The sequence below is a fragment of the Tenrec ecaudatus genome, chromosome 6, assembly GCF_050624435.1.
Source record: "Tenrec ecaudatus isolate mTenEca1 chromosome 6, mTenEca1.hap1, whole genome shotgun sequence".
Lineage (NCBI taxonomy): Eukaryota > Metazoa > Chordata > Mammalia > Afrosoricida > Tenrecidae > Tenrec > Tenrec ecaudatus.
In genome coordinates, this window is record NC_134535.1 from 56,464,713 (window position 1) to 56,489,078 (window position 24,366).

Sequence of the window (24,366 nt, forward strand, 5' to 3'; positions counted from 1 at the left end):
CTCTTCAAGGGGATCTCCTGTGGCCAACAAATGGCTTTGGGTCTCCACTCTGCACTCCCTCCCCACCATTCACTATTGTAAGATTTTTCATTTTTAACCCAATGTTTGTTTGGAGTTTTGATCCATACTTTTGAAATGTAAGCTAACTAGTAAATACACAGCAAGAGGGTGTGAATGTTATTATGGATTTTTAAAATTAAAAAATTGCAAATATTAATGAATTGCCAGATATAAAATATTTAAATATATTCCAAATGTGACTCAGTATGACTTTATAGTAGAGACCTAGGGGAAAAAATTAGTGCTTAATAAGTACCTAACTGGAGAAAGACAGGGCTTTCTACTCACGTAAAGAATTACAGTCTCAGAAACCCACAGGGGCAGTTCTGCCCTGGCTTATAGGGTGGCAATGAGTCAGCATGGCTTTGATGGCAGTAAGATTTTTTTATATTAATTACCTATGAAATAGCAATGGTACATAATCAACATCATGCCCATAAGCCTCTAAAAATTCCCAAGCTCTTGTATTTACTGTTCTGTTTACTACTATGCCAGCAACATGGGGATTGGAGGAGATCACTCCTGGCCCTGTTCTGAGCACACATTACAGAGTGCTATACAAACTACTGTGGCTGGTTCGGTTCTGATTCACAGAGATTCTATATGGGACTTCTGAGGCTGCAAATCATTGTGGTACAGAGATTCTGCTTGGGATTTTCTGAAGCCGTAAATTGCCGTGGTAGCAGATAGCCTCATCTTTCTGATGTCAGCTGGAGCTGCTAACCCTGTAGCTGGCTATTTCCCTGCTTTCCAGATAATGCCTCTGAGATCCCTGAGCTATAAGGGTCTATTTATCTTGATTTTAAAAATATATATTTTTTACTGTTTTTTATTGAATCGATACAGTTCTAAGTGTTACCAGTTCTCACTTATAGAATCCTAGTTCTTAGTAGATTTGTGTTCTTAAAAACCTCCACTAAAGAATCAGGATGCGACAAGGTTTGAGCATTTAACAGCTACCTGAACGTTGGTCAGTTTGAACTCCCCCCACAGCTTTAAGAGAGAAAATCTCCGTGATCTGCTCACATAAGACTAGAGCCTCAAAATCACAGCACAGCATTTACAGTTTCACAACTGCTACTGTGTCACATAGGCTTGCTGTAAGTCAAATTTGATGGGATGGCATCTAACAAGTACCATCCATTCCCAATTGATTATATTTTCAAATTCTCTATGCAGTGCTACACCCTCCCTCCTCTCCCTTATCCCACTTAAAAACACCTAATCTAGAGAATAAAGTCTATATCTTTCCTGCAACAAATAATTTGCCAGAATCTTACTTCTTTCCATTTCCCATCGTATTTCATGTAATTCTCCTCCTTCTTTTACTTTTCTAGCATACCAAATTATTATCTCTAATCAGTGTACCATCTGGTCTCACAGCTTCATGACTTGGAAGAGGAAAGACGTCTCTCCTGAGTTTTCTGGGTCCCCTTTATTTTCCTAAGGAGACCTGGTGGTGTCATGATTAAGCAATTGCCCCATTACCTGAATTGCTCCCTTGTTAAACTTACCACTTGCTCCACAGAAGAAAGATTAGACAGTCTGCTTCCACACATATGACAGCCCTGGAAACCTCAGGAGCAGTTTACTGTTTCCTACGTACTACTAGGAGTCAGAATCGACATCGCCTAGGAAAATGACAACTAACACTCAAGATCCGTAGGTCTCTGAAATGTCAATCACTCCATTATTTGGAATTATATTTTGCATGTGGTATTTTCGAATAATATCAATATCATAGCTTTCATCTCTATGTTATTAAATAATTATTGTTTTCTGAGACATATAAAATATCTAACAAGTCTACCTTCATGAATATGTTAGTTCTGAAAACTTTAATGGAATACATATTCGAAGGGAAAGGTAGTTGGATGCCAACGAGAGAGAGGAGAGAGGATGGCAGGACAGTCGTAGCTCTGGCCGTGTCTTTATGGAGAGCAGCCAGCTCAGCTTTCCAGACTTATTTTCATATTTCAAAATAGTTATCCCAAATGTGAAATAGAAGGGACTCGAATTCTAAGTACATTCTATGCACTAGCTTCATATCTTCATAAAATCAGCTTGCAATATGTTATGTAGGATATAAAGAAAAGTGAGAAATTTTTGCCCTAGTCCAATAATGTGCTGGTGTTATTCAAAACACACAGATGATGGAACATTCTATACATTTCTGTGTAGAAAGAGGTATCTTTGAGAAGACATTCATAGTTTGCATGCTAAAGTCTCAATTAACTTTATATCAAAATTCTCATTATTTTATATTATGCGTGTTTCATGACTTAACATTCTTAAAAAGAAAAAAAATAATGCAAAGAAAAGTACAAACAATGCATTACTTGCCTTAGAAGTTATTCCTAAAAAAGTGTGTCATCTACCTTGGAATGCTTCTTCCATGTCCTCTACATAGTAACCATCAAAACTACCTGTACGTGTCTGAAAAAGCACAGAATACTTAATTCTTAGAAGTTCCATAGCTTCAAATAACTAAGTAACTATAGTGATTCTTATTAATCACTGATATCCATGAAAATATACCAAATTATTCCCAACATTGCTCATAAAGTATATGGTATTAAAATATTTTAAACAAATACATCTTCTGGACACAAAACATAACAAGAATCACTACAGATTAGAATTGGACATTTCCCTCTGATCTATTCTGACATCATTGATGTCTAAGGTATTTACTCCATGACCTTTAAAAATTTTAATTTTTAAAACAATTCAGGGATAAGATATTATATCCAGACTTGTTTTCTACATAGTTGCAGACTAAAGCTTACATATTCTTTTAAAAGCGAGATGATCCTGGATTGTTTAGAAGTCAGATATAGCTCTTTCTCTTTCTTCTTTTCTTCTTTTTTGTTTTAGTGTATTGTCTTAGTCTGGGTTCTTTAGAGATGGAAGACCAGTGAAGCTTATCTTTTTCTATATAAAAAGAGACTCTGTCTCAAAGAACTGGCTTCAAAATTGTAAAGCCTGGCAAATTCCAAGATTTTGGGTATTGTATCAAGCTAAAGGCTTCTTCTGACTCATACCACTGCAAACATCTCAGGGCAGACAGTGAGATGCTGGCTGCAAAGTTTAATGAACCCAAAGTCAGCATGTAAGATGTCATGGTGATGACAACTACCAGAATTAGCAGGCATTAAGGCATGCCACAGAGAGCTGGTGGTGTGGTAGTTATGCTTGGGGTTCGGAATGGTCAGCAGCCCAAAATCACCAGCAGTTTTGCAGGAGAAACACGGAGCTTTCTACTCCCTTCAGTAGTTACAGTCTCAGAAACTCACAGGGGGGGTCACTGTGAGTCAGCGTTAATTCAATACCAGTGAGTAGTGAGAAAGCATGCCATTGTTTCAAATGTAAAGAAACAGAAGTCCGATGATGAGCCACATCTAGGATCCAGACTCAGAAAAAAGCAACCAAGCTTGGCCAGGGCCTCCAAATGTATTAGGAACAGGCCGCAAGGTGGGCATGTTTTCAGGAAAGAACAGTGTCACGGGAGAAAGACGTCATACTGGGAAGGACATCAGGCTGAGGAAAGTGAAGGAGCGCCGAAAAAGAGGATGGACCACGATGAAATGGATAGACACAATGGCTGCAGCAAGGTGCTCGGCCTTAGGAGCACTCATGAGGATGGTAGAGGATCGTGCAGTGCTTTGTTGTATTGTATAGATGGTCACTATGGCTCAGAACCAATTAGATGGTGCCTACCTATAGCAACAGTAGTGCCTCTAAGAAAACGCCTTACAATTGGAGCTAATCGCCTCGTATTAGAGCTCATGATAGGAAATCACTGCATCTTACCCGGCAGACCACTGAGAATCCTGCTCCAGCGAGGATGACAGATAAATTTATCACAAATTCTTTCTTTCTTTTTTCTATCGTATGCTGTGAAACATTCTGAAATTTTGATTTCTTAAAACTTCAAGTCAACTTAATCATTTTACTGACATTTGTGGGACACTTTCCCCTCAAATTTTTCTGTTGCTAATTATTATTGTCATATCTTCCACATCAGTCAAGAATTCTTTTTGTTAATGAATACAAAAGTTAAGGTGATTTGGTCACTGCCTCTTGCTCTTTAATGTTATCATCTATTTTATATTGTCAGTTCTGTTTTTTTAAGAACTAATTGTTATTTTTCATCCATTGTATCCTTTAAATCCCCCAAACAAATCCCTTGCCACCAAGTCAATTCAACTCATGGTAACTATTGCAGAAGGCAAAGGAATTCCTTAATGGCAAGATTTAAGGAAGCAGTTTGCCTGATGTTTCTTTGATGGTAGCCTGAGTAGATTTGAACTGCCAACCGTTAGGTTAGTAGCTGAGTCTAAACCATCTGTGCTATCAATGGTCTTTTGTCATTCAGAGAGAATGGAAGCAGAACATTGTTGGGGACAGTACTAGAGGATGGGCCCTTTGAGTCTGAAGGTACTCAAAATATGACTGATGAGAAGCTGGTTTCTCAAAGTAGAGTCAATCATGGAGAATGGAGGAAAGTCCGTGGGAGTGGAGCCTTTGAGATCTTCATTTGCTGATGGGACACAACTCCAAGTATGAAGGAACAGCTGCAAACATCTACTAATCATTAAACCCTGGAATGCACAAAGTATGAATCTAGGAAAATTGGAAGTTACCCAAAATAAAATGAAACACCTAAAAATCAATCATAGGTATGATTTAGCTGAAATGAACTGGTATTGGCCATTTTGAGTCATAAAGTTTACAATGCTTAGAAGGACGCACTCAAGAGGAATGACACTGCATGCTTTAAGGAAAGGACATTTGAGGACAGATCTTGAAGTAGAGTGCTATGTGTGATAGGATTATTTATATCTCTAGGAAATGCAATTCCTACAACTACTATTCAAATTTATGCACCAACCTCAAAAAGCTATTGTTGAAGAAATCAAAAAATTCAATCAATGACTTCAGTCTGAAATTGATTAAATATGCAGTCAAGATTCACTGATAACTATCAGTGATTTGACCACAAAAGTTGAAACCTAAGAGGAAGAAGCAGTAAAATATGGTCTTGGTGATAAAAACAAATTGAATAACAGAATTTGGCAAGATTAACCCAAACAGTGACTATATATGTGGGATTCTCTGGATGAAGCACAGAAAAATCAAAGTGACAACATCTATGTGAAAAAGCGCTGGGGAAGTTCAATGTCAGCAGCTAATACCAGGCAGGGGCCGACTGTGACAAAGATGCCATCAATATGTAAGTTGAGTTTGAAGCAGAAGAAAATTATAACAAGTCCACAAAAGTCAAAATACAACCTTTCAGTTAGCCCAGCTGAATTTCTAGAACATCTCAACATATTTGCTGCATCGAACACTAATGACAGAAGGCCTGATGAGCTGTGGTCAGCGGGTTCGTTAGAGGCAAGGATGGTGAGACCGCCTCAAGTTCTGTGGACATGTTGTTGGGAGAGAGCAGTCCCCGGAGAAGGACATCATTCTTAGTGACATAGGAGGATGTTGAAAGAAAGGACGACCCTCACTGAGATGAATTGACACTGTGGCGACAAGTGTGGGGTTAAGCATAGGAGCAATTGTTAGGACGGGGCAGGACCTGGCAGTATTCCGTTTTGTTGTGCAGAGGGTCACTATGGGTTAGAAGTTACTCGATGACACATAACAACCTACTCTACTATGCTATGTATTATATTTACACTGAAAATTATTGGCATATTAGTCAAATATTCTTCATTGAATTATTATTTTTGCATTGTGTCCAGCATTAAAATCCCCTTTGATATTTGGCTATCTAGAATGAATTTAGATTTAAAAACTATTTATTAATGCCAGTAAAACTTTTAATAGACGCAGGCTTTTATAATTTTTAAAATTTAAACTCTTCCTCTTCAAAGAACCTATCATCTTGATTTTTAAACGCCGTGGTTGTTCGGTGCCATTGGGTTGGCTCTGACCCATAGCGACCCTATTCACAACAAAACAAAACTCTACCTAATCCTATGCCATTCTAACAACTAATGCTTGATCCATGCTTGCAGCCACTGTATCAATTCATCTCAGTGAAAGCTACTCTCTCTTTCAATGTCCCTCTATTTCACAAGAATGATGTCCTTCTCCAGGTACTGACTTCTCCAGGCAACATGTCCAAAGTGTTTGAGGCAGTCTTACCTTCCCTGCCTCTAAGGAGCCCTTGGACTATATGTCTTCCTTGACAGATCCCCCTACCCATCTTTGCAGTCCATGATACTTCCAGGACTCCTCACCAACACCGCAATTCCATGCACTGATTCTTCGTCAGTCCTCCTTATTCAACATGCAACTTTCACATGCATATGATGCAAATGGAAACACCTTGGCTCAATGAGGCACACCTTAGTCCTCAAAGTAACAACCGTGTTCTTCCATACTCTAAAGAGGCTGGGCGTCGCAGATTTCTCTAATGTAATATGTCTTTTGATCTCGTAACTGCTGCTTGCATGATCATGGATTTGGATCCAAACAAGACAAATCCTTGACAACTTAAATGTTTCTCCATTGATCTTGATGTTACCGATTTGTCCAGTTGTGAGGATTTTGATCTTTCTTACACTGAGTTGTAATCCACACTGAAGATACCGGTGCCTCCTCACTTTCAGCAAGCAAGGTTGCACCTTCTGCACATCTGTCTGTTAAAAAGCCTTCCTGTGTTCCAGATGCCACATTCTTCTGACGATGATCCAGCTTCTTTGATAATTCGCTCAGCATATAGATGTTCACAGGATACAGCCCTGATGCACACACTTTCTGATTTAAACCATGCAGTATTTCTTTCCTCTGTTTGCACAACTATCTCGTGATCCACGTACAAGTTCTGAATGAACACAAGAAAGTGTTCTGGAACTTCCATTTTCGTGAGGTTATCCCAAATTAATTATGGCCCACACAGTTGAGTGCCTTATCATAGTTAAGAAAACATCTTTCTTGTATTCTCTGTTTTCAGGCAAGATCCATCTGACATCAGCAGTGATGGCCTCTTCTGAATTTGGACAGAATTTCAGTCAATGTACTGCTGAAAACGCTGTTGGGTGGTCTTAAGGAAAATTTTACTTGTGTGTCATATCCAGGGTATCATTCTCTGGTGTGAGCATTCTGGTGGTCATCTGTCTGTGCAATACGCACAAGTATGGATTTCTTCCAGTCACTTGGCCAGATAGCTGTCTTCAAAATTTCCTGGTGTAGACGAATGGGTGCTTCAGTGCTTTGTTAGCGTTCTGAAACACTTGAGTGAGTTTTCTATCGATTCCTGGAGCCTTGTTTTGGCTAATGCATTCAGTGCCGTTTGAACTTCTGCCTTCAGCACCAGTGGTTCTTGCTCATATGCTGCCTTCTGAAATAGGCACTGTTAACTAGCTAATTTTGGTACAGTGGCTCTGTGTATTCTTTTGATGTTTCCTGTATCATTCAATATTTTGCATATAGGACCTTTCAAAATTGCAATTTGAGGCTTGGCTAATTTTCTTGAGTTCTTTCAGTTTCACATGCGCTGAGCAAGTTCTTTCCTTGTGGCTTTCTAATTCTAGGTCTGTGCTCAATTCGTTATAATATTTGGCTTTGGCTTCTCAACCTGCCCTTTGAAAATTTCTCTTCTGCTCTTTGACTTCACGCTTTCTCCCGTTTGCTTTAGCTACTCTAGAGGACGTTTCAGAGTCTGTTGACATCCACTTTGATCCTTTTTTTCCTTTTCTGTCCTTTAAGTGATCCTTGCTTTCTTCATGAATGATGGTCTTCCTGTCCTCCCACAGCTCAACTCTTCTGTCATTAGTGTTCAAGGTGTCATATCTCTTCTTGAGATGTTCCAGAACTTCAAGTGGGATAGACTTAAGGTCATATTTTGTCTTCTTTGGACTTGTTTAAATTTTCATCAGCTTTATCATGAAATTACACATGAACAATTGAAGTCTATGTATTTAGTTCTCGTTTTGGTTGTTGAAAACCTATTTGCTCTGTACATGTAATTGGGGTTACAAAACTCTATCATGTGATCTCCACCCTCATTTCTATCACCAAGTCCATTTTTCCCAACTACTGCACCTTCCTCTTTGTTTTTATCTTTTGCATTTGAATTACTAACACGAATCCATCAACTTGATTGTATTTATTATCAATTTCCCACTGAAGCTATTGGTAGAATTCTTCAATTTCTTCATCATTAACTTTTGTGTTTTTTGCATATAGTTATGATTGGATTTCCTTGAAGGGGAATATATATATAATCCGATCTCAGATATTATTTTACTTCATGATGGATTTAACAAGATCCTCTCTGACAATGAATACCACACCATTCTTCTTGATTGTGTTATTCCTGCCTAGTAAAACATAGGCTTTTCTGGTTCAAAATGGCCATTTCCATCTCACTAATACCTAGGATATCTATCTTCATGTTTTCCATTTAATTTTGGTCCACTTCCAATTTTCCTAAATCCAAACTTCATATATTCTAAGTTTCAGCCATGAGAAAATATTTGCAGCTGCTTCTCATTACCTTTAGCCACGCCCCATCAGCACGTGAAGCTCCCATAGGCTCCAATGGACTGGGATCACTATGGGAGCCTTCCGCTAAGAGAACATTTCTTCTGCAGGCAGTGGTGGGTGCCCTCTGACAGGAGGGGCCCCCTGCTGGCACTGTCTCAGACCAGGGCTGCTTCCTTTGTTTACGCTTAGTATTTGTAAATATTTGGAAGTTATGCATTGCGTTTTGAGTAACCTCTTCTTCCAAAGTCAGGGAGCTGAGTTCTTTTTCCTTGTCTATTCTTAGTCTGGAAGCTCCACTGAAACCTGTTCACTTGGGGTGACCCTGCTGCCATTTGAAATACCAGTGACATAACTTCCCACATCTCAGCAACACATAAGCAACCCCTGCATGACAAACTCATGGAGAAGTGGTCAATGTTTTTTAACAACTTACTTTAAAAATAGTGATTTAGTCAAAAAACAAAAAAATTCTTCTTTTTAGGTAACATATAGATGTGTCCCCACAATATTATATTCTTTTTTTCTCTATCACAACAAAAAAATTTAAATCAAGAATAATTGATTGCACTTCTATATTTTTTCATTTCATTATCTTATTCTTTCAGTCAATATTTTAAGTGTTAATTATATCCTTGACACTGGGCTAGTTTCTGTGGATGTAGGAACAGATAGCATATACTAATTACTTTGAAATAATCTATTTATAATAGCTTAAAATTCAACATACAGATGTCACCATTAGAAAATGCTAAATTATAATATGTAAAATTTTAAGAGATATTATCCGTAGCAGTGCATATTCCAAGGAATTTAAAAAACACAGAGGAGATAAAATTTGAGTTGAATTATTTTTGGCATATAATTGTTAGAAAGCAGAAAAGCAACAGGGAATCATCAGTCAAAAGGGGTGAGAAATCCTGGTCAACTTGATTACCATAAGGTGTACTGTATTTTTTTTTCTTCTGGCATACAATATAGAGTGTGTGCATGACAAGGTGGTGCTACTTTAGGAAATACTGATAGTGATCAAACTATAAAGAATTTGACCTTATAATAATAAAATATTTTAAGTAAGGACGTGGTATAATCAAATTTGTATTTCTGAACAAAAAGTTTTCATATAAAACAAGTACTGGATTAAGTGATTTAAGACTGGAAACAGAGCAGTATGTGCCTAAATTATAGTTACAGCTATGGTTGAGAAGATGGCTAAAAATAATCCTCAAGGAAAATCCAGAAAGAAAAAGCACACACATACAAATACAATTTTAAAATTACAGGAGTTCTTTTAATAACCAAAAATGTTAAAACTTTAGTCATCATCAGGATGACACAAGCAGAGACATACACACTCAAGACAAAGGACCGGGGTTTTGGTTGTTATAACAACTTCACGTGAGCTGTGGGGCTGCAAAGCAAACTGGAAGGTTTAAGACCTGGATGGAAAGAGAACACGTAGATGGCGGTACAGGTTGTTCTTTTATGTTTTAAATAATGAGTGGATTGTAGAGATTCATTTTAGCTGTTTGATTTTCACTAAATAATTTACCCATTGATTCATCAAATGCCCATGCCAGAAGATACTTTAGACAGTGGGAGTAGAAACAAAGGCATAATCAAAAAGTCCTGAAGAACTAACTAACGTGTCTGCTGAAGAGTTCTTCAGTGTATTGCTATTGTAGTTCCCGAAGCAAAAATAATAGTGACTTGTGTTGATGACTCCTTCCAAAAAACAAACTAGTGGAGAGAGACTCATGTCCTTAAGTGATGCAGCCCATTATCTCTCGGCAACGTGGCAATTACATTTTTATGCATCAAGAGTGGAAGAGGCATGTATCTGCAGTTAAACTTTTATGCATCACTATTTACAGAAGTGGAATAAGTATCCATCAATGACACCAAGTATACAAGAACATCCATCAAGGGATGGAAGAAGGAAAGGCATATTTGTGATTAATTGCCTATTCTTCAATTCATCAGGCAGTAAAATAAATATTCTTCAGTTTAACTGCTGACATATTCAGAGTAAGAAGTGGGATCTGTGTTAGTTCAAATTGTGTATGTTACTAATTTAAAGAGTGAAATAAAAATCCATCAATGACATACTGAGTAATGGAAAATGCTTTAGAGGATTTGTCCAGAGATTTTATTTTCCAAAACAGCCTTCTTAGAACTTGTCTTCGCATCAAAAATTTCTGGCCTGATTTGTTGATACATCAAGTTCCGAAGAAAACTATTTACGGGTCACAGATTCGCAAAGCTGTTTATACAACATGTGGCAACAGATTCAATGCAGGCCAAGTGCTATAGTAGTACTGATAAGTAATTTTACAGAAAACTGCATCATCAGCAAAGTTAGTATTCTGTGTTATAAGATATGATAATTGGATAAAGTGTGGTATAAGGTTTAGAGGAAATTTACACTGTATGTATGCACCATGATTGGAAAACTATTCCACAAACTTTCTGTGATTTGCTTTCTGAATTGTGTGTGAAATATGTTACTTTAAGCAGTTTCTCAAGTTAGTTCAATAGGCCAAAGCTTATTGGCAGTCAACTCTTGGGTCACCTGTCATCATGTCAGTCGTGTTACATCAAAACTTTATCTTGCTTTACATGACTAATAGTGCATAAAATGGAAGCCTTTGAAATTCAGTGTTGCTGACTGAGGACTGAAACTTGACTAGAACACAAATATTTTGCCAAATACCTAGTCTGGAATATATATTTTAAATAGTAAATAAAAGTGGTATTATTTATTACTACTACTTTTCAATAATATTGGACTAAGGGTAAGATAAAGGGATGTCCACCTCCTCATGTGAAATCCTTTTGAAATTTTATGATAAGGAAAACAATTTAAATATCTCAGTATAATGAGTAAAAAATATATATTATAAATTTGAATGCACCTCATAAGTTAGGAAGCAAATTGTCAATTCCAAATACCACTTGTCCTTAACTGTGATTATACACCTGGGAACACATTAATCCCTTTGTTCATAACCCTTTAACAAGAACCATTAGAACCAAAGATAACCTTTTAAGTGACTTTTAAAACTCCCCGTTTGGGATCAGTGAAAAAGAAGAAGATTGATTTCATGAAGCATGGAAGCAGAAGTCAAAAAATTAAACGCTATATTGCATTGGAAAAAGTCTACTGCAAAAGACCTACGGAAAGGCCAATCACTGGATGAGGACATCATGCTTGTCAAACTGGAGGAAGCACCTCCAGGTGAACTGACACTGTGGCTCCATCCAGAAGCAAAGACACCACAATGATTGTGAGGATGACGTGAAAACCTGGCATGGTTCCCTTCTGTTACACACAGGCACTCTATGAATTGGGTCTGACTAAAACCTGGCATGGTTCCCTTCTGTTACACACAGGCACTCTATGAATCGGGTCTGACCAGCATCTTTAGCAACACAGATCTTCCATCATGGTCCTCACAAAATCACGTGAAAGTTAAACACATCAACTATTTACAGTTTTAAAAAGAAATGTTGAAGTTTATTCTCCTCAAACTGTACCAAGACAGTAAAAGTAGTGATGCCAGGTGACTTAGAGGGGATAATGCATATAGGATTTCCATTGTGATCTTTGGAGACAGCTTGATCTCGAAGGAGAGCCTCAGGGCGATGTGAACCTGTAATTACCTTTTAGTAAGTAGCCAGCCCTTAATCATTTGCACTACACACGAATTACCAAAATACATCAAACTTCAGCCTAAAACTTAATTATGAGTATGATATAACATTTAAAAGAAGGAAAGATTTTGTATGGCATATTTTCCAATATTTTTCACTTCAAAGACAATTTTAAAATAAAAAGTTTACATGGTAAGATGGGATAAAATAATAAATTGCATACATTCAGAGGTAGACTGTCAAAAGAGAAATTCCAGATTAAAATAAATCTAATTGTCCTTTTTCCTATATTCAACTTAAAGGTGTATAATTTGGGCAAGGGGAGAATAGAATGCTAGATTTTATGTTTACCCAGATGGCACCCAATAGGAAAAGAGCATATCTTTCAAGTACACTCAGAGGGATTCTAAGGTTAAAAAGCAAGTATGCATGTTGTAGAAAGATGTTGCCAGAAATATAAAATTTCTTGAATTATTTTTATTTTAAATCTATATATATGAAGGGGCTTTAAAAAGTTGTGGAAATTCTCCATTATCTTTTCATTTCATTTTACATGAACTATTGGAAGCTTTGTCTGGTATGTATACATACAAGAGGGTTGCAGAAAGTTCCTGGGGGGAAAATGAATGAAAATACAATGACATTTTCCATAAATGTTTTGCTTGTTTGTTTGCTTTAAATCATGTCATTGAGAGCTCTTACAATGCTTATTACAATCCATACATCAGTTGTATCCTGCATATTTGTACATATGTTGTATGATTCTTTTCTAGACAGCTACTTGATATTGAGCCCTTGGTTTCAGCTCCTCTTTCTCTGCCAGAAATGGTTTATGTTTCCTTATAACACGCTGTCATTGTAAGCCATTCTTAGAAAAATTTTCACCTCTTTTTCTTCATTTGTTCCACTGACTTTAGTTATTCTATATACAGAACAAGTTTCATGGTTTCTTCCATCATTCAATTTCAGCTTTTTGTTTTATCTTCTTTTTTGTTTTTTTAAAGGACTTTTTGCTTTCTCTATGCCTGGCATCCTAAATGCCATTTTAAAACTTATCTTGTCTCTAATTATAGTAATCAATGTGTCAACTCTGTTATTGAGATGGTCTCTAAATGAGTTGGCCTCTGGCCTTGTTATAACTCATGAAATCATACTTCTCCATTGTCTGTTCCCATTGATATAATTTATGTTATTCCTGTGTATTTTATCTGGTATAGGAATAATTTATATTGTTGGAAAATGGTATTTAATTGCATAATTCATTGGTCTGGTGCAATCTGATCATGACATCTTTTGTAATATTTCTATCATTAAGATGATATTTTGTAGCTATTATCCTTGTTAATTTCAACATTGGCAATCAAATCACCAGGAATTATTAATGCAGGAATTTTGATGGCATTTTTGATCAATTACAATGTGGAAAAAATCTCAAAAATATTTAATTTCTTAATTTCTAGCATTAATTAATGGTTGATGCATAAATTTGAGTACTAGTTATACTAACTGATCTTCCTTGTAGTCTTATGTATACTTTCCTATCATTGAAAATATTGTTTTTATTTTTGAAAATATTGTTTATAAGGATAGATTTTGAAATCTTATTTTTGACCATAGATAAGAGGCAATTCATCTTTAATTTGTCAGTCCTGGCATAATAGACTATAATAGGTTGGGTCCTTTAGAGAAACAAAACCAGTGACACCTTATGTGTGATAGAAATTTAGATAAAGAAATGGCTTACACAGTGGTAGAAATAGGTTAAATCTAGTCCACTGCAAATCAGGCTTCTCCTGACACATGGAAGCTGATGAACAGGAGTCAATGGAGATTGAGGAACCAGACCAGGATGAGAAAACAGAGACAACATGGTAAAAAGGCTAGTGGATGCAAAGTAGTAGGCTGACAAGTCCTGGAAGGGTGCGTTACACAGGAGACCCACGAGTCAGCTGCAAGCTCAAGTTCAGGCAGAAGGTCAAAAGAGGATTCAACCTTCCTTGGTCTCTCCTTCCTATAAAACTATTTATAACATCTGTTATCAGGCAGCAACTTGATTGGCAAGTTTAATTCCACCCCTACCTTTGAGTATCCAGTTGACATAATCCCTAACCATCACATAGATTAGATGACTTTCTGATTCAAAATGGCCTATACCAGGCCACTTCAGCTTCAAAGTTCTCTATGCTCTTTACCTTTAAATGAACTGTTTCAGTGTTAACTGCTGTCAAATGTTCTTGTTTCATATTTCATGTACTCAAATTCCAATTTTATAGTATTTTAAAGTCATTTTTCTCATTTTGAGTCATACTACAATGTTATGACGGAAAATATAGAGAAATTTATATCAAGAAAATGGCTCACATAGTTTCAGAATCAGACAAGTCCAATCCAAGTACAGGCAAGTTCCAAGTTCATGGGTCAGATGTTCAAATAGAGGGCTCTCGACCAATAAGCTCAAGGTCAGACAGACAAGCACAGGATGTTGGCTACTGATGTGGATGAATCCAGTGTCACTAGATCAAGGCTGTAACCAGAGAGGTGAATGAGTCAAAGGTGGCTGGTTAAAAGGCAGACTGATGGTTGCTCCTTAAGCCCAGAGAACCAGAGGATGATGAGACAGTTGCAAAATCTAGACAAAGCAAAAGCCAAGCAAGCATTTCCACAGCATCGACTTATGTAGAACGTAGGTCAGGCCCCAAGAAAGCTAATGCGCATACTCTTCAGTTCAAACCCAAATTCTCCATTCCTGTAAAGATTTGTAACTTCAAGATCCCTCCATAGGGTCATCTATTTAATTTGCAGATAACTTGAATAGATCGGCAAGCATTTGCAATATATGTGTCTGTACACATTCCACCAGAAGGGCTTTTCAGGTGGGGACTTTGTTAAGTCTTATAACTATTTGTTTCCGATCTGGGAAGAGCAATCTTTGTAACGGTTATCCAATATCACCTTAAACAAAAACCATCATCATGAACCTGAATTGGGATTGGATTTTGTTTTTTGCAAAAATATATAATTAAAGAGCATAAAAGGGGACAGCACCAAAGCACATTCTCTCTAAAATTAAACAAAAATTCACAACATAATGATTTCGGTAGTTTGAACAGCTATGGACAGCAGCAGGTAACAGATGTCAGCCTACCCACACGGCTCTCATTTTAAGAATGCATATCAGATTTATTTTTTTCAAAGAATGGGTGCTTAAAAATATCACATTTAGTCTTTCTCCCACACAGGTTATATTGCAGCTCAATCATGACACATATTTCTATTCAGATGCTACTAATATTGTGCATTTTAAATAGATATTCTAACAGATATTACTTTTTCAGAGCAGAACCATTTTCCTATGCTTATGCTAGTATTTAAAAACCGTATTTTCTCTATTTAAAGCATTTATTGCTTTGCTTTGAGTACATCTAATTTTATTGCACTGTCAGAAAAAATGTTTCTACACTATCAAAAGTCAACAGCAACAATATATTTAAGAGAAGCAGGGCATAAAATATAATCCTGATTTTATTGATGGTTTGAAAAATGAAATGAAATCTTCTTGAAAAGAATATGAGTTCTCTTTGCCTCTCACCCTTCATTTCTTTGCTAAAATTAAATTCTATCTTGGAGAAAATAAGCAATACAGACGTGTGTGTGTGTGTGTGTGTGTGAGTGTGTGTGAGTGTGTGTGTGTGATATAGTTGAGGCAGTACTACTCTCTGAGCAATTATTTTTATTTTGAGATAAGATCATCCTGGCAGTTTTTCAGAGAATTTAGAAGTAATTTCAATGTGGATTCTAAATTGAACATGCCTTTAACCATAGTGTAAAACAGTGAGAGGATTGAAATACTTAGAAAATGCTTACATCTGGAAAAGTTCATTTCTGTACAACCTATTTAACTTCAGAAAAATATTGGTTGTCATTGACAATTTAGCTGATCATAAAACATAACTTTTAATATTACAGGATGCCATTATACTTAACAATATCTTTATGAAATAGTTTCATTTTATTATACACAATAAATTTTTAATCCACTTGCAACACTTAATTTGTGAGTTTTACAAAATCTGTGTGTGTGCGCGCGTGTGTGTGTGCGTGCGCGTGTGTGTGTGCGTGTGTGTCTGTGTGTGTGTGCGCACGCGTGTGTGTGCGTGTGTGTGTGTGCGTGTGTGCCTGTGTGTGCGTGCGTGTGTGTGTGCGTGCGTGTGTGTGTGCGCGTGTGTGCGTGTGTGCGTGTGTGTGTTTGTGCGTGCGTGTGTGTGTGCGTGTGTGCGTGTGCGTGTGTATGTGTGTGTGTATGCGTGCGTGTGTGTGTGCGTGTGTGCGTGTGTGTATGTGTGAGTGTGCGTGTGTGTGTGCGTGTGTGTGAGTGTGTGTGTGCGTGTGTGTGTGCGTGTGTGTGTGTGCGTGTGTGCGTGTGCGTGTGCGTGTGTGCGTGTGCGTGTGTGTGCGTGTGTGTGTGCGTGTGTGTGTGAGTGTGTGTGTGCGTGTGTGTGTTTGAGTGTGTGTGTGTGCGTGTGTGTGAGTGTGTGTGTGCGTGTGCGTGTGTGTGTGCGCGTGCGTGCGTGTGTAATACATGCAGAGCATTCTCGTTCCTTTCGTCACCCTACCCTGTTGATAGCTCTTATTTCATCCTTTCGTTCCTTCCGTTTCCCCTTTGACTCCAAGTTCTATTTCTCTATTTGCGCTACAGTTAATGTCAGGACATTTTTACTAACCTACTCTTTGACTTCTTTCACATAGATGCACATCTATTTCATATGGATTGGGTTTATCTCTTTCTTGATAATTCCATTGGCATTAACTAGTCTATCTAGTCTTCTTGAAAATGGTCAAAATTGAACAATTCTTTTCCGAAGCAGCGATTCTGTGTAGTCCTTTCATCTTGTAAAATATTGCTTAATATTGCATCTGGAGGCTTGATTGTTTTCTCCATTTCTTCCTGTTTGAGATGAATGTATTCTTCCCTTTCTACTTCATAACTCCCAATATTTGCCCACTTAATTATAATACTCTACTTTGCATTCCTTGTTGGATAGCAAAGATGCCACTTTGAAACTACAGGGAGCCTGTTCCTATCACTTTAGATACATGTGAAAACTGGGCAATGAATAAAGAAGGCCCAAAACAATGAATGTGTTTGAATTACGGGATCTTTAAAGAATGTTTAATATGCTATGGACTCTCAGAATAACAAACAAAAACATTCTGTCTTGGAAGATGTCTAGGCAGACTAACTCTTGGAAGCAAGGATGCGCAGACTCTACCCTACAGGTGTCCACGTCTTATTAGGACAGATCAGCACCTGGAGTAGGACAGCATGCTTGAGAAAGTGAAGGAGGAAACAAGAGGGAAAAACAACAACAACACATGAAATGACAAGAGTGTCTGCAACAACGAGCTAAACAGCATCCGCTTTGAGGGTGGGGTCGCCTGGGCAGTGCTTCCTTCTGTCACACAAAGGGTCACTATGAGTTGGAACTGACAAGGGCATGTGACAATACAACCGCCTGTTTAGATTATTTATACGTCTTCAAAGGTAAAACACCTTAGGCAAACCTTACACATCCTTTCGGAATCTTAAAAGAAAACAAAAAAATAAACAAATACCCCAGTCTTGACTATGACATATATTTTTTATTCTTCTCATTCTTACATAATCTAATATTCATTTCTCCGTGGTGGCATAATGGTTACACCTTGGGCTGTGATCTGCATGGTCATGGTTGGCAGTTCAAAACCACCGGCAGTTCCCCTGGAGAAAGACTGAGCTTCCTATTCCCGTAAACGGGGGCGGGTCGGCGGGGCATGTAAGAAGGGGCTGTCTGCATGAATCGGAATTAACTCGAGGCCCCTAATCTCAATGGCAATAAATTTTTGTTTGGTGATAATAACACATTTAACTCTGCCATTTATCTGTGTCTCAAATACATCTTTGTTTAATTTATGTAATTATCGTCAGGAATTATGACTGTTTTGTCTTACTCATCTTTGTATTCACTACTAAAATAATTTAACAGTAAACCAAAGTTTTAGGATAGAATTGTTTCCTTAATGATCTGGTAGAATTATTTGGGTAATTTTTGCTGCTAATACAAGAAAAAATAAATGTAACATGATAAAATAAGCATTAATTGAAATAAAGACTGGTGCCTCGATTTATGACTAATTCTTAATGCTGTCTTACTAAAATAGAGTAGCTATGCACGTTTTTCAGAAGACCTTTGATAGGAGAAGTAGTGGTTTCCTTTTGGTAATTTTGTTAGGTGATGTGGGGTCAGTTTCAGCGCACGAAAACTCTTATGTACAACACAAAACAATCCCTGGGTCTGGCTAGTCTCACTGTTGTTCCTATGGTGGAACTCTATGTTAAATCTATTATAACAATTAACAATTTATCGTACTGAGGGTCTACCACTTTTTTCCTGACTCTCAATGTTATCAAGCATTATGTCTTTCTCCAGGGACTAGTCCCTTCTGATAACCCTCAAAATAAGAGAAATCAAGTTTCACCATATTTTTGGCAACATCGCAATTCAAAGGCACTGCTTCTTCTCTGACCTCCTTTCTCCATCATCTAGCTTCTGCAAGTACACGCACCCATTGAAAGACAGGCTCAGGGACATCTTCATGCTGGAAGTGACATCTTTGGTTTTTTGTAATACTTACAAAAAACGCTTTTCAACAAATTTGTTTGATCAAATATATTGTTTGAGTAATTGAATGCTGGGTGTTGATAGTGGATTCAAGTAAAATAAAATCCTTGGAAATTTTACTCTTTACTGTATTTATCATGATTATTGTTCCAATTGTGAGAATTATATTTTTATGTTGAGGTATAAATCACACTAAAGGAGATAGTCTTTAATGTTCATAAGTAAGTGCTTTAAGTTCTCTTCACTTGCTGTAAGCAAAGTGTGCCATCTGTATATGTCAGGTTGGTTGGGGTAACTTTACCATCTTTAAAGTACTTGCTCATGCTGTCAGGAAGGTGATTTGTTTTGTTTTCAATAACGATGACCTAGTTTCTTAAAAACTAAATATCTGGACAAAGCACAAAAGTTGAAGAAATGTTTATTTTAGGAAACCGAAAGATACCAAAGTAACAAGGTTTTTTCATGATATGATGGTAAAGAAGAGGGAAGAAGAAATGGTAAGCTAAGATTTGAAAACATTTCTCATTGAACCATTATCAGACACTGATGCCAAACATTTGAGAAAATTAGCAGCACTTGAGTAGTCTTACATAAAATCAGTCAAATAGAAAGTCTAGCAAAACATAAAAATAAAAAAGAACTTACAATAAAATTTTTGACAAATATTTCCAGAAATTCAAGCAAGATTCAGAAGAGCATCTTAAATGATGTATATCATTGCTTATGTCAGATGTACCAATTGGAGCAAAGAATACCAGAAAGATGTTCACCTATGTTTTATTGACTATAGAAGGGAATTTGAATTTGTGGATCAAAACAAATAATGAATAATATTGTGAAGAATGGAAAGTCTAGAACATTAAATTGTGTGGACCCAGTACACATATCAAGAGACAGTTCAAAGAGTTTAAACGGAAAAAAAGTGGATACCATATGACTTAAAATCTTCAAATCGGGATCAATAACCAACATCATTAAGATGGAAGAATATATTGAAGTTGTTGATAATATCATTTATTTGAATTCACAATCAAATAAATCAATGTTCCTGGAAGCTACAGTCCAAAAATCAAAGCATGTATTGAATTTGACATATTTGCTGCAAATAACCTCTTTCTTTCTTTTCTTTTCTTTTTGCAAATAACTTTCTTCAAGTGTTAGAAAACTAAGAAGTCAAACTGAAGACTAAGGTGAGCCTGTTCCATCACGGTCATTTTAATAACCTCATATGCATTAATAAACTGTACGGTGGATTTGGAAGGCAGAAGAGGAATTGAAATAGTTCTATTACACTGTTGTCAAAGAACATTGAACGTGCTGGAGACTTCTAGAATGAATACATATCATGGAAAATATTAAAATAAATGCCTTTGAAGAAGTTCAGTCACAATTCTCCATACAGATAATAAGGTGAGACTTAGTTACATGTACATTGGACATGTAATCAGGAGGGACAAGTTCCTGTAAACAGGAATCAGCTTTTGTAAAGAGGGTCAGTGAGGAAGAAGGCCCTCAACCAGATGGACTGACACATGGGCTGCAATACTGGACTCAAATGTAATGATTGCGAGGATGGTGCAAGACTGGGCGATGTTTTGTTCTGTTGTATAAAAGGTTACTAGGAGTTAGAATTACGGGACAACACATAGTAGAAATAAGTACAAATAAATATTGAAGCTTAACAAGTTTCATAAATTTCTGGTTAGATTATACAGCAGAAAAAACAGTAGGAACACTTATTTGGTTCTACTCAGTAAAACTGATAAACTCTTTAACCCAGATTTTCCATGCTGCATGAAAATATTATACATAAACACAAAACATTTAAAATAATTTTCAAAAAATAATCTATCAGAAGAGCTTAAAACCAAACACAGCACAAATGAACATAATCAAGAAGACAGATAAAAAGAGAATGATTCATATAATGATGTATATTACAATAATAAAAAAGGACAATTTTGGTATTCATGCAAAAACATATATTCATCTGAAAATGTTATATTGTATAAAGAAACTATAAATTAGTATATTCTGACATATCTATCTAGATAAGATAGGCTGGAAGAACAGTCTGGAGGAGAAAACAATGGACTGATGATTCTGGGGGGACATGGGAGAAGGGTAGTGGGGGAAAGGAGGTGATGTTGACCAACCCAGGGACAAGGGAACATCCAAAATTAGTGGAAAGGAGGGTATGAGAGGCCTGGTAGAGATTCAGCAAGGGCAATGTAACCGAGAGAAATTACTGAAACCCAAATAAGGGCTGGTAATGATGGTGGGACAAGAAGAAAGTAAAAGGAAATAGAGGAAAGATCTAGGAGGCCCAGGACATTTAAAGAGGTCTAAATACAGGCATGTATATATATATAAATATACTTATATAGGATGATGGGGAAATACATCTACATGCATTTTTATAGGTTTAGTATTAAGTGAGCAGATGGATATTGGACCTCCACTCAAGTACTTACTCAATGCAAGAACACTTTATTCTATTAAACTGGCATTCCATGATGCACACCTTCCCAACACGATTGCTGAAGACAAATGTGTGCATAAGCAAATGTGGTGAAGAAAGCTGATAGTGCCAGGCTATCAAAAGATATAGCATCTGGAGTCTGAAAGTCTTGCAGGTAAATAAGCAGCCATTTAGCTCAGAAGCAACAAAGCCCACATGGAAGGACGCCAGCCTGTATTACCACGAGGTTTCAAAGGGATCAGGTATCAGGCATCAAAGAATAAAAATCATATCATTGTAAATGAGGGTGAGTGCAGAGTGGAGACCCAAAGCCCATCTGTAGGCAACTTGACACCCACTTACAGAAGGGCCACGGGGAGGAGACAAGCTAGTCAGGGTGCAGGGTAGCAATGATGAAACATACAACTTTCCTCTAGTTCTTAAATGCTTCCTCCCCCTGCCTCTCCCCCACTATCAAGATCCCAATTCTGCCACAAATCCGGCTAGATCAGAGGATGTACACTGGTACAGACAGGAACTGGAAATACAGGGAACCCAGGACAGATGATCCCTTCAGGACTAGTGGTGAGAGTCGTGAAACCGGGAGGGTGGAGGGAAGGTGGGATAGAAAGGGGGAATCAATTACAAGGGTCTACCTATAACTCCCTCCCTAGAGGACAGACAAAAGTAAAGGGGGTGAATGGAGAAGTCAGACAGTGTATGATATGACAAAATAATTGATAAATTATCGAGGGTTCATTAGTGTAGGGAGGTGGGGAGGGAGGGGGGAACTGAGGAACTGCTATCAAGGGCTCAAGTAGAAAGAAAATGTTTTGAGAATGATGAGGGCAACAAATGTGCAAATGTGCTCAACACAATGGATGTGTGTATGGATTGTGATAAGAGTTTTATGAGCCCCCAATAAAATGATTTTTAAAATAATATATTCTGTATAATTTTATTTATATGGAATATCAGGAATTAAAAAATTATAGCTGTTATTATTAGGTGTCATTCAATTGAGTCCAACTCGTAGTGACCTTGTATACAAAAGAACAGAACATTCTCTCATACGGCTTTATCCTCACTATAATTATTATGGTGAGCCCATCATTGTAGTCCCTATGTCAATCCATCCAGTGAATACCTTCCTCTCTTTAATTTAGCCTCTGTTTTTCCAGGCTTGATGTCTTTATCCAGAAATTGGTTTCTCACTCCTGATAACATGTGCAAAGTATTGGAGACAGATCCTTATCCTTGTTCCTTCTAAGGAGCATTGTGTGTGTACTTATGTCAAGATTGATTTGATCAGTTGTTCACAAGCTTCCATTAGCACTGCTTGTGGAACCAAATAAAAATAGAAATTCTTCAAACCATCAGTACAATATCTGTTTATCATGTTGTTACTTATTAGTTAATCCAACTGTGAGGATTTCTATTCTATTTGCGCTGAGTCATGCTGAACACTGTAGTCTGTTTGTCCTCATTAAAAATTGTTTTAAATACCCTTCACTTTCAGCAGGTTAGCTGTGTCATTTGAGTATTATTGATGTCTTTTTCTCCTCCATTTATCCAACATCTTGTATTGTTGTTAAGTACACAGATTGAATAAATATGGCAAATGATGCACCCCTATCTCACACCTTTCCTGATGTTAAAATATACTGTTTCTAATTTTTTAAGTTGGCCAGCATAATGATGCATTCTGGGATCCTTTTTTCACAAACAAATCATCCATAATTTGTTTTTTTATTAATCACTTTATTGGGAGCTCTTACAGATATTATAACAATCCATAATTAAATTAGATCAAACATAATTGTACAATTGCTGCCACCATCAGTTTCAAAATATTTTCATTCTTCTTGAGATCTTTGATATCAGTTCCCCTTTACCCACATAGTCAAATACCTTTGTATAGTGACTGAAACACAGGTAAACATCTTTCTAAATTTCTCTGCTTTCAGCCAAGATCCATGTGACATTAGCAATTATATCACACTTTCTCCCTCCTCTTCTGAAACTAGCCTGAATTCCTGGAAGTTTCCTATTGATACACTATTGCATCCGTTGTTGTAATATTTTCAGTAAAATTTACCTGCACGTGATCTTCATTATATGTGCATCTATCAGTATCAAGCATGCGCTGATAATTGCCTTTGCTGGGTCCCATAGGTTTGGGACCTATGTTATATTCTCATCCTCATTAGTTTCTAGGAACTTCTTAATTTTGTCTCTAATTTAGGCCAATACCTGGTCTTTTTAAGAAGTAGGTTATTTCACTTACATGTATTTGCCTTTGTTTTTTTGTTTTTTCTTTTGTTGATGTCCAGCTTTATGGTACAGTGGTGAGAGAAGGAAGTCTGTGTGACCTCTATATGTTTTCAATTATTCAAGCTTGATTTGTGTCCCAGTATGTGGTATATTTTCAAATATGTTACCATGTATATGTGAGGAAAGGAGCATTTTTGTTTTGCAGTGGGGTGGAGACTCAATATATCTATCAGGTTGAGTCATCTGACTGTAGACTTTAGTTCTGTAGCCTTTTTGTTGGGCTTCTTTCCCACTGATCTGTCTTTTTGGAGAGCAGTGTATTGAAGTCTCCGACTATGATTATGATTCTTTTTTTTCATCTTTTGATGGGTTTAGTTGACAAATTTCATGGTCTTTCATTGGGCACGTATATGTTTATTATGTTCACTGCCTCTTGGTCTACTGATCCCTTAAGCATTATATAGTGCCCCTGCTTATTTCTTGTTATGTCCTGCTCCTTGAACTTGATTTCTTCAGAGATTAGAATGCAACTCCTGCTTTTTATAGATTGCCGTTTATTTGCTTTACTTTATGCCATCCTTTGACTCTCAATCTGTTTAATCTGTGAGTTTGAGATGTGTCTGTTGCAGACAACAAATTGATGGATTTTTTTTTTCTAATCCAGCCTACTAGTCTTTGTTTTATAATAGGTGAGTTCGGACCATTAATGTCCAGAGTAATTACATCCATATGTGGATTCTTTGCTGTCATCTT